The sequence below is a fragment of the Tupaia chinensis genome, unplaced genomic scaffold (genome assembly GCF_000334495.1).
Source record: "Tupaia chinensis unplaced genomic scaffold, TupChi_1.0 Scaffold000567_1, whole genome shotgun sequence".
NCBI classification, from domain to species: Eukaryota; Metazoa; Chordata; class Mammalia; order Scandentia; family Tupaiidae; genus Tupaia; species Tupaia belangeri.
The window spans coordinates 2,897,511-2,906,492 of record NW_006160080.1 but is presented as its reverse complement, the minus strand read 5'-3'; the positions used below and the strand labels follow the sequence as shown (position 1 = coordinate 2,906,492).

Sequence of the window (8,982 nt, the reverse complement as noted above, 5' to 3'; positions counted from 1 at the left end):
AAGATTTGTGCTCCTAAGTAATATGAACAAAATGCTCTAAAAACACTGTGTGTGCTCAAATGTGATTTCATAAAATATGAAATAGCATAAATGCTGAAAAATATTAAACTAAGGCCAGTCCTGTAGCAGAGCAGTTAAGCCCTGTGCCTAGGAACCCAAATACCACATGGTTGACAACGGTTCAAACCCCGACCTGGAGACTTGAAAAGCACACCGGGCATATGTGTGTGCATGCCCAAAATCCAGATAGGATGGAGAAATGGAAGAAAAAGGACTGTGGCATGATTGTGCTCCATTGGGGGTTTCTGTCTGTCTGTCTCCCTCTCTCTCTGAAAAGCGCACATGCCCTCTGGCAACAAGAAGACATTTTTTAAAATATTAAACTATATATAAGATATTATATTTGAAAAAATAAATAAAGCAAATGGAATATTGATATTTAATGAGACATTTTGTTAGAGCATTAAATACCCTGAGCAGATTACAGGTGTCTAGGGAGAAAAAAAAAAAAAAAAACCAGCAATGAGTTTTAAGTTTAAATATGGAAGAGAGCTAAATCTGCTAGAAAAAATATTCTAATTCAGTTATAAATAGAAATGACATTCCTATATAAGGTTAACAGAATGCTGAAGGATAAAAGAAAAGGAGCCTTTAGAAAATTAAAAGCAATTTCTATAAAAACAATGAAGAGTACCGAGTACCGCAGATGACAATCAATCAAAGGAACAGTTGCAAAAATTTTAATGAAATGAAGCAAGACTACTTAACCTTGCAGATATTATGACCTCTTGGGTAAATTATAGAGGTTTCATTGAATTAAAACTCTTTTTTTTTTTTAATAGCAATTCATTTCATGTCACACCCCTGCCTAAAACCTTCAGCAGCTTCCCAGGAGATTAGGACAAGTTCAAAAACCCAGCAGTTGGCCTACTAAACCTTTTCAAGACCTAGCCTCTGCCTAACTTGTTTCACGTTCTGCTTCTCCACTTTCCAGCCATTCCAGATTTCTTTCAGTTCTTTAAAAGGTTGTTTTTCAAAAACCTCTCTTGCCTCTCTCTGTCACTTCGCCTCAGGGCATTTGCACCTTCTAGAAAACTTATTTCCCAGTCCTTGTCATCCTTCAGATCTCACTTAAAGGTGACTTCCCCAAGGACAGATCCTCCACCCCTATCTTGCTTTATACTCCCACGGTATTACTGGGCTCTGTACTGCTCCTCTGCCTCCATCTCCAGGCTGTAAACTCTCTGAAGGCGGGGCCTACTTCTGTTTTACGTATCATTCAACGCCGCCTCTAGCACAGTCCCGCACACTGTACATACTCATTAAGCACATGCTAAATGACTGAAGGGCAGATTGTCAGGTTGGAGAACAGGTTATTTTAGAAAGAAGTCCTTGATAAAGTGTTACTATGGTTTTGAATGTCTCCCCCAAATTCATGTGTTGATATTTGGTTGTGATAGAATTATGAGGGAGAAAATTTCATCTGATTATGATATTGAAAGGTGGGGCCTCTGAGAGATTAAGATTAAGGTCATCAGAGTGGGGCCCCTACAACTGAGTCCTAGGGGGTTTATAAGGACAGGAAATGTGACACAGAGACACATATGGATGGCCACAGCAGCTCTGCTCTGTTCTTCCCCTCATGATGTGACATCTCAGGACTGAGCAAGACCTCTACCACATGTGGCCTCTGGACCTGAGACCTCTCAACTGTGAGCTGAATAAACATCTATTATTATTAATTACCCAGATGCCAGCATTACTGTTATTGCCAACAAAACAAACTATTGGGTAGTCAGAAAAGTCATGCCATATTTTTCTGTGTTTTTCTATGCAAAAATGTGTCATGACTTTTCCAACGACCCAACAGAATGAGCATGAAGTAACAAGTTGCACAATTTGTCTACCTCAACCATTTTCAATAAATACAATTAAGATCAACCTTTTTCTTTTCATTTGCACTGCCATACTTAAATTAATGGCAATATTAGTAATAGTAATTACTAGCGATTAAAGTTAGCAAGTCTACAAGAGGCTGACAAACCAAGGTGGAGTGTATGTCTGAGTGTGTGAATAAATTCTTGGACATGTTTTATCTGAACCAGCTCTGGTCATCTCTGAAGGATTCTACTCATCAGGAAACCATTTTCTATGACTGGCCAATGTCAGGGTAACTGGGCAAATCCAAGTCAGTAAGCTGTTCAACTATAATTTATCACCAATTTTTACCTGCCTTATCTTCCTCACATGAGTATGTGTTTAATCTGATTATTTCAGCATGGTCATATACTGTCAGAACCTAATCTACAGGAATACGTCATTTAAAACTGAGATCTGGACCAGCCGGTGGCATGATGGTTAAGGCACCTGGACCCCACCTAGCCAACTGAACAGTTCAGTTCTGGACCCAGCAACTTGAAAAACACACCAGACACATGTATGTGCGTGCCCAAAATCCTGAAAGGAGAAACGGAGGACAAGGGATTGCGGCATGGCCATCTCTCATGAGGGTGCATTCTCATTTTCTCTCTCTCCACTGAGTCCATGTAACCACTAGCAAATTAAAAATATTAATAATAAAGTAAAATAAAATCTAAAGATCTAAAATTGTACTTTATCTAAAATAATTTAAGTCAATCTTTAAAAAAAAATGTATTCACCCATATGTTTCGTTAACTTCCTGAAATAAAAGTTGTTCTATCAATCACTACCTCCCGTTATACTGTTAGTAACCATGTCACAGGTTACTATTTGGCATGAGTCCTATCTCTTATGAGAGATACAAAGTAAAAATAGAATCACGCAGCAGTCATAGCCCTTAAACGGTCATAAAAAAAAAAGTAAGCATACTTTGAATCAGTTATGATTGAACTGACAGAAAACTATTCATATCAGACAAGTGCTCTATGTCTAATCTGTTTGTTATTAAAAATCCAGACACAACCTACCACATAAGGAGTTATTGATTTACCTGCTGGCACTTGTAAGGGTCACTTGCCATGGAGAAACATTCACCTAAAAGCAATGAAAGTTAGACAGTTTCCAAAATGCTTTACTTTCAACGAAACCATTCTATGCCCCTATTATGTGTACCCCCAAAATAACATCCTCAACCTTTCTATCAGCAGTGCATTTCTTCTTGACACAAGAATGTAGTGAGTGAGGCAGAACACCTTCCAAAGTGACAGAGACCAGCCTGTGCTATATATTTTCATCAGACTCCACATCCCCAGGGTAGCTTTACTCCCCAGACCACCCTAGAAGGTAACTAAGAAGAAAATGATGCAGGCAGGTAAAACCAGCTACAGTGTGTATATTAAGCTATTTCTAAATCTAACAATCCCATCTGAAGCTACCCAGAGAGCAGACAATGTGTCTGAGTACCTGAATTTGATGAAGCCTGCTCTATGGCACGCACAATAGAAATGGATCTGTCAAAAGGGATTAGAGTTCAAACAATAAAACGCACAACATTATTGGCTTAAAATCAAGAAAACCAATTATTTTGCCCACGGTCTTAAATCTGCAGGTAATTTTTTCTTGTGCAATAATTATATTACTTTTACCTTGATTTCTTTTCCCTGCATTTTCAGCCTATCACTAAGAACGTCGTATTTTATTCACCAGTTTAAAGTCGATCAAACCAAAATAAAAAGAAAACCACCAACATAAATTTATTAGTAACATCTGTAGTATGGCCCTTTATATTCTGCTACATATAACCTTAGAAAAAACTTGACAATACAAAAGATGCTAAGACACGATAATGTGCATAAGAAGTTATTTTTAAAGGATACCTTTTAAAGATCTATAGGATTTAATTTTATATTGACATGCATGTGATCAGTGTCCGATGACAGACTTAAGTAAATCAAGTAAATATGGTAGAAAAAAAAAAAAACCCTCATGTGGGCAAGAGAGAATTTTGGGAGAATGACAGAAATGCCCTAAAACTGTATTGCTGTGATAGTTACACAACCCCATAAATTCACTCAAAAAACCATTAAATTGGGATACTTCAGTAGGGTGAATTTTATTGTATGTCAATTATCCCTCAATATAGCTGTTAAAATGTGTACTGCAAAATTGTACATGGTACAGAAATCAACCAAAACTTATGTACAGGCCCCATCTGTGTAGAATGACTGTCCTGTTTTGGCCAAGACGACTACTGGTACTGAGGCTTACAATATTCTTCACACTTTTCTAACTGTAACAAGTGACAAAAGATTTTCATCACTACAGAAAAAACAATATTAAGTCCTTTTCTTCCCTGACATGGATCCCTAAGCTAAGGAACCATTTGGCTCTCTGAATCATGAGTGTTATTTATAAAACAAAAAACTGGTCCTGCCCCTGTGGCAGAGGGATAAGACTAGTGTTCTACAGTGCCACCACTGTTCAGATCCCAGCCACCCTAAAACACATGTGCACGCGCGCGCGCGCGCACACACACACACACACACACACACACACACACACATATACGGTACTTAGGACCCAGAGGAGCTGTAGGGCTGGGAAATAGGGATCACAGCGTGATCTTTTCAAGGGTGCTTTCTCTCTCACACGCTCACACACATGTATGCAGATAGATATTTTATCATTAAAAAAGAGAAAAGGGGAAAAAATCCATCACAAGAAGCTTTAAATAGAAAAGTCTACTTTCAAGTAGAAAAATTTTCATCAGAGTCCAACTTCTATGTAATAAGAAACAGCAACATCATCTTGCAGACTTCACCTTCAGATTTCATTTCATTAAAGTCATAATTACAAAAGAGGTGCCCATCTGCATATTGTAATGGCTGCCATTTTACTTCAAGAGTGCATCCAAACCACAAAATTGAATTCAAGGAGTATCTTCATAGCTTTTATTAGTGTAGCAAATTGAATCAAAGTCGGTGAAAAGTTATAATGGAACATGCAGAAACATGAAATACCAAGTGGCTAATTAGAAATAACCACCTCATTCTGGGCATAAATGATTGCGTACAATCTTCACTTAGGAAGACACAGAACTAATGACTCTCTGCTAGAAAAGTTTACAGGTCCAACTGTCCTATCCAGCAGTCCTGACAGATCTGAGTCCAGCCCCTCCCGTGACTCAAGATCCGGCAGTCTGGCCGACGTTGCCCATCAACTCTGGGAAGCACATTTATACCTCCAGTACCACCCCAGGTTCACATGATGTAGAACGGGAACACAAAATAGGCTTGGGGATTCACATTCCCGAAGAGAAGCAGAAAGCGTGGTTCTGAGGAGCACAGCTTCAAGTCAGACCGGTCTGGATGGCAATTTTGCCTCTTCTGCTGACTAGCTAGGTAATCTGGGCAAATTACTCTATTTCTCAGAGCCCATCTGACATGTATATGGAAAGTAAGCCCTACCTCAGAGATGTTGTCAGAACACACACACATGTATATTCAGGCAGGGAATTTATTTGCCACAGCGTCTGGTATTCAGTGAGGCTCACTACATGAAATAGTACAATTTAGTTATTATACAGAAGACTGCTTGAAAATGAAACCACACCCAAAATTTGACCCGGGTTAGAGCTATCTCAAGCACAAATGTTTCAAGTAAAGAGCTTAACCCAAAATGTAGATACTCAGTTTGAAAGACTTAATGGGCTAGGTCTTTTTAAGCTACTGAGCAATTTTCTGTTCAGTCCCATTTGTGAAATGTTAAAATGTCAGCCTCTGGGAACCAGCAGTTAGCCTAATGGCTATGTTGCTGGACTCCCACGTAGTCGACTGCGGTTCGCGTCCCGGACCCGGTGGCTTAAAACTCACGCCGGGCGCGTGTGCGTGCGTGCCCAAGATCCCGAGAGAATGGAGGAGAAGGGATTGCGGCGTGACCATTCCTCCTGGACGGTGATTTCTCGCTTTCTGTCTCTATGTCTCTCTCTGTCTGGCGAGCACACGCGCCCTATAGCGAAAAAAAACCTCTCCAAAAAAAAAAAATGTCAGCATCTCTTTAGGGAGGTCCTCCCCTCAGTGTTCACAGCTCCTGACCGAACTGCACCCAAGTTCCTATCTCAGTATGAAGAAATGGAGAAACTTGAATGAGAAATGAGACCACATCTTCGAGTAACTCAGACATCCATTCACTGTTCTACCTAAAGGAAACATCCTAAAAACTACCAAAAATCAAACACTAACATTGTACATCACCAACAAAGACTTCTCATGTTGAGTTTAAGATTGAAAGTAAATTGGGAAAGCCTCCAAACAGAATGTTTAAATGTAGTTTTTTAAATGTGTTATTTTCCTTAAGTTGAAATATGTGGTCCATCTGACACCATGATCAGATGCTAAAGAACTTTAGCGATTCTACCTCCTCATCTATCAAGGAATACTAAGTTGTCAAATTATGTAATGTGGCCAAAAATAAATAAAACTTTAGAGTCTAAAATTATCCAATTCCGAGTCAACTATCTTGTCTACTTAAGCAATCTAATACTTCAAATTCTCGTACTAAAGTGAAAGGGTTATCTAAAGGATTTCCCTTACATTTTGGATCTACCCATGGGGATTCATTTGTTCTTAAACTCCTGTGATATTATTTGATATCAATTTATTACATAAAGAAGTCCTATGCCTACACTAAGGGTCAAAAACAAAGCAGCATACTGGAGTACCTTCTATTATCTAGAAGTAAAAGAGATAACCACCCAAAGCTACTAGCAAAATGGAAGGGGGAGTGGAGGTGAAATGGTAACATGCTGAAGAAAACCCCTCACTTCTTGACAAATTTCCTACAGCTGATTTCTCAGATATAGCTGGCTTTCCTACTACAAAGTAAACTGAAATGCGAATTATAATGCAAGGTTAACTTTCTGCAAGAGAAGGCACTGTTATCACCAAAGATGCAACTATTGTTGAATGTCCCATAGGTTCTTGGACACAATGGTAAACAAGACTAAGGGGAGGGGGGCATAGTGAAAGGAATTTCTCCACCTCTGAATTTCAGTTTGTAATGTAGCAATACTGCACCTTCAAAGTAGAAATACCACATGAAATCTGGTTCTCATTAAGGGACTGCCTCAACCTCATATGGCATATTTGGAACAGAACATCTGATTCGCAATCAGTCAACCTTCTATTACTCATCTCTGTGAGATGGCCCTGCAATTTCTTTCAATGGGAGCCTTTCCGTTTAAAACCCCAGGGGACACAGTAGATGCCACATTCTGATTTACATAACTCCAAGAGAATTACAATGGAAACAATGGAAGATTTAGTTTGGAAACTTGCAAAAGTAAAAATCAAAAACTTGAGATGCAGTGGTTAAAAAAAAAAAAATCCCTCCCACAGGTCCCTAAATCATGAATAAATTATAAGATTGAGCAGGGAAAAAAGAAATGCTCTCTGGAAAATAAATACAATTTCTAGTTACTTATTTAACACACCAAATTGTTTTTAAAACAGGCTTAAGAAATATACTAAATAAACCATATTAGAATACTAACCTGTTTCTTATAAATATACACATATACATATCAAACTAATCGTTGTATTAATTATGTTTCAAATGCAAGATTCAAAAGGATTTGATACCCTCTCCTTTCGAAACTCCCCCCCCCTCCTCCTCTGAAACAGCAGACGATTAACACATTCAGAATGGTTAACTTTTAGTATGCCTCTTTTGGAGTTCTATTATTTAAGACGGCCAAGCAAAAAAAAATTTTTTTTTCTTAATTAGGTTTCCATGTACTTGTGAAATGCTCAGCATACACAGTGCTGGCAGCTTTAGTTCTATAGCTCCTCTCTTCTGGCTCCTTCTCCCTTCACCTCCCCCACCCCACTGGGGGGGGGGGGATTTCCTTCCCCCCCACTGGGGGGGTGGAGATTTCCTTCCCAAATGTTCTCTTCTCTGCATTTGTCAACAGAAACACCCACTGGTGGTGTCAAACTGGTAATACTGCTGCAAGCTTCCTTACTCCTGTTCCAGTGTCAACGCCAAAAATGCTCAAACCTAAAATAGTACTTTTAATAAAGAAATGTAAAGGCCTGCTAGGTACCCGACTACCACACTCTCAAAAAGAAGAACACCTTTTAAACAATTTATTATAAATGAACCCTAACTGGGTCGTTAAATAGAACAGTATAGTATCCCCTTCCACACTAAACATACAGAACAAGCACATACAGCCTCCGGGCATTTTATAAATAAAACATATTCAAACACTTAAAGGAATTAAAAACAAATGTACATCTACATGTCATTCACAGGTAATTCCGAATAGCTTCGAAAAGATGTCTTTTTTAACCCTACAGCAAGAAAGGAAAAAGCTGGAAATGTTCCAGCAGATGTTACCTAAAACGATCATCCTTTTCTCTGCCTATTTCAATCTCCTGTTTCAATCAAATGCTCTGAAATTAATTTGTGTAATCTTTTACATTAACTATATTACGTTCAAACAAACCTAATTCGGATGCACGGAAAGAAATTATTCCGTCTCAACAATACTTTCTAAAATCAGCTTAAATTTCAGCCAATTAAAATAGACTGTGTTAACAGCATACCGATCTGCAACTTAAATTTATCACAGCATCCGTCTATCTCACTCTAAAGACACTAAGGTCAGGCTTTTCTTATTCAGGCATCTGTGCTAACGCTCAAGTGATGCGAAAAACAAAACGCTCAAGGAAGATCTGCCTTTACACTGAAATATGTTCATGTTATTTTTTCCCCCAACGTGGGCACAAAACGTGTCAATGCTAGAAGGACCTGTTCGTTCTGGGAGATGATTCCAAACCCCAGCATTCTGTTTCTATGACGGTCCAAAGGGTATGAAGGTCTGAAAAAGAGCCAATTTCTGCTTCTCCCCACTATGCCAGTCGTGAACTTCATAGCGATGCCAGAAACTTGTTCGGAGGAGGTTGCAGGCGCCCCGGGGCCAGCGGCGGGTCGCTGGCCCACCCTCGCGGGCAGCCAAGGTCAGAAGGGCCGGGGCTGCGAGTAGGGGCCCCCGGCGGG

The 8,982-nt window shown here is 39.3% G+C and overlaps 1 long non-coding RNA gene across 2 annotated transcripts in view; it reads right to left on the bottom strand.

Moving 5' to 3' along the window:
• Window positions 1-3,016, bottom strand: part of LOC106735902 (uncharacterized) — an 8,261-nt gene extending 5,245 nt beyond the window's left edge. For both annotated transcript variants that reach the window (XR_001371083.2, XR_001371084.2), the window contains exon 1: window positions 2,972-3,016. This is a non-coding gene — a long non-coding RNA (uncharacterized LOC106735902). The remainder of the gene's footprint in view (window positions 1-2,971) is intronic.
• Window positions 3,017-8,982: the final 5,966 nt, after the last annotated feature.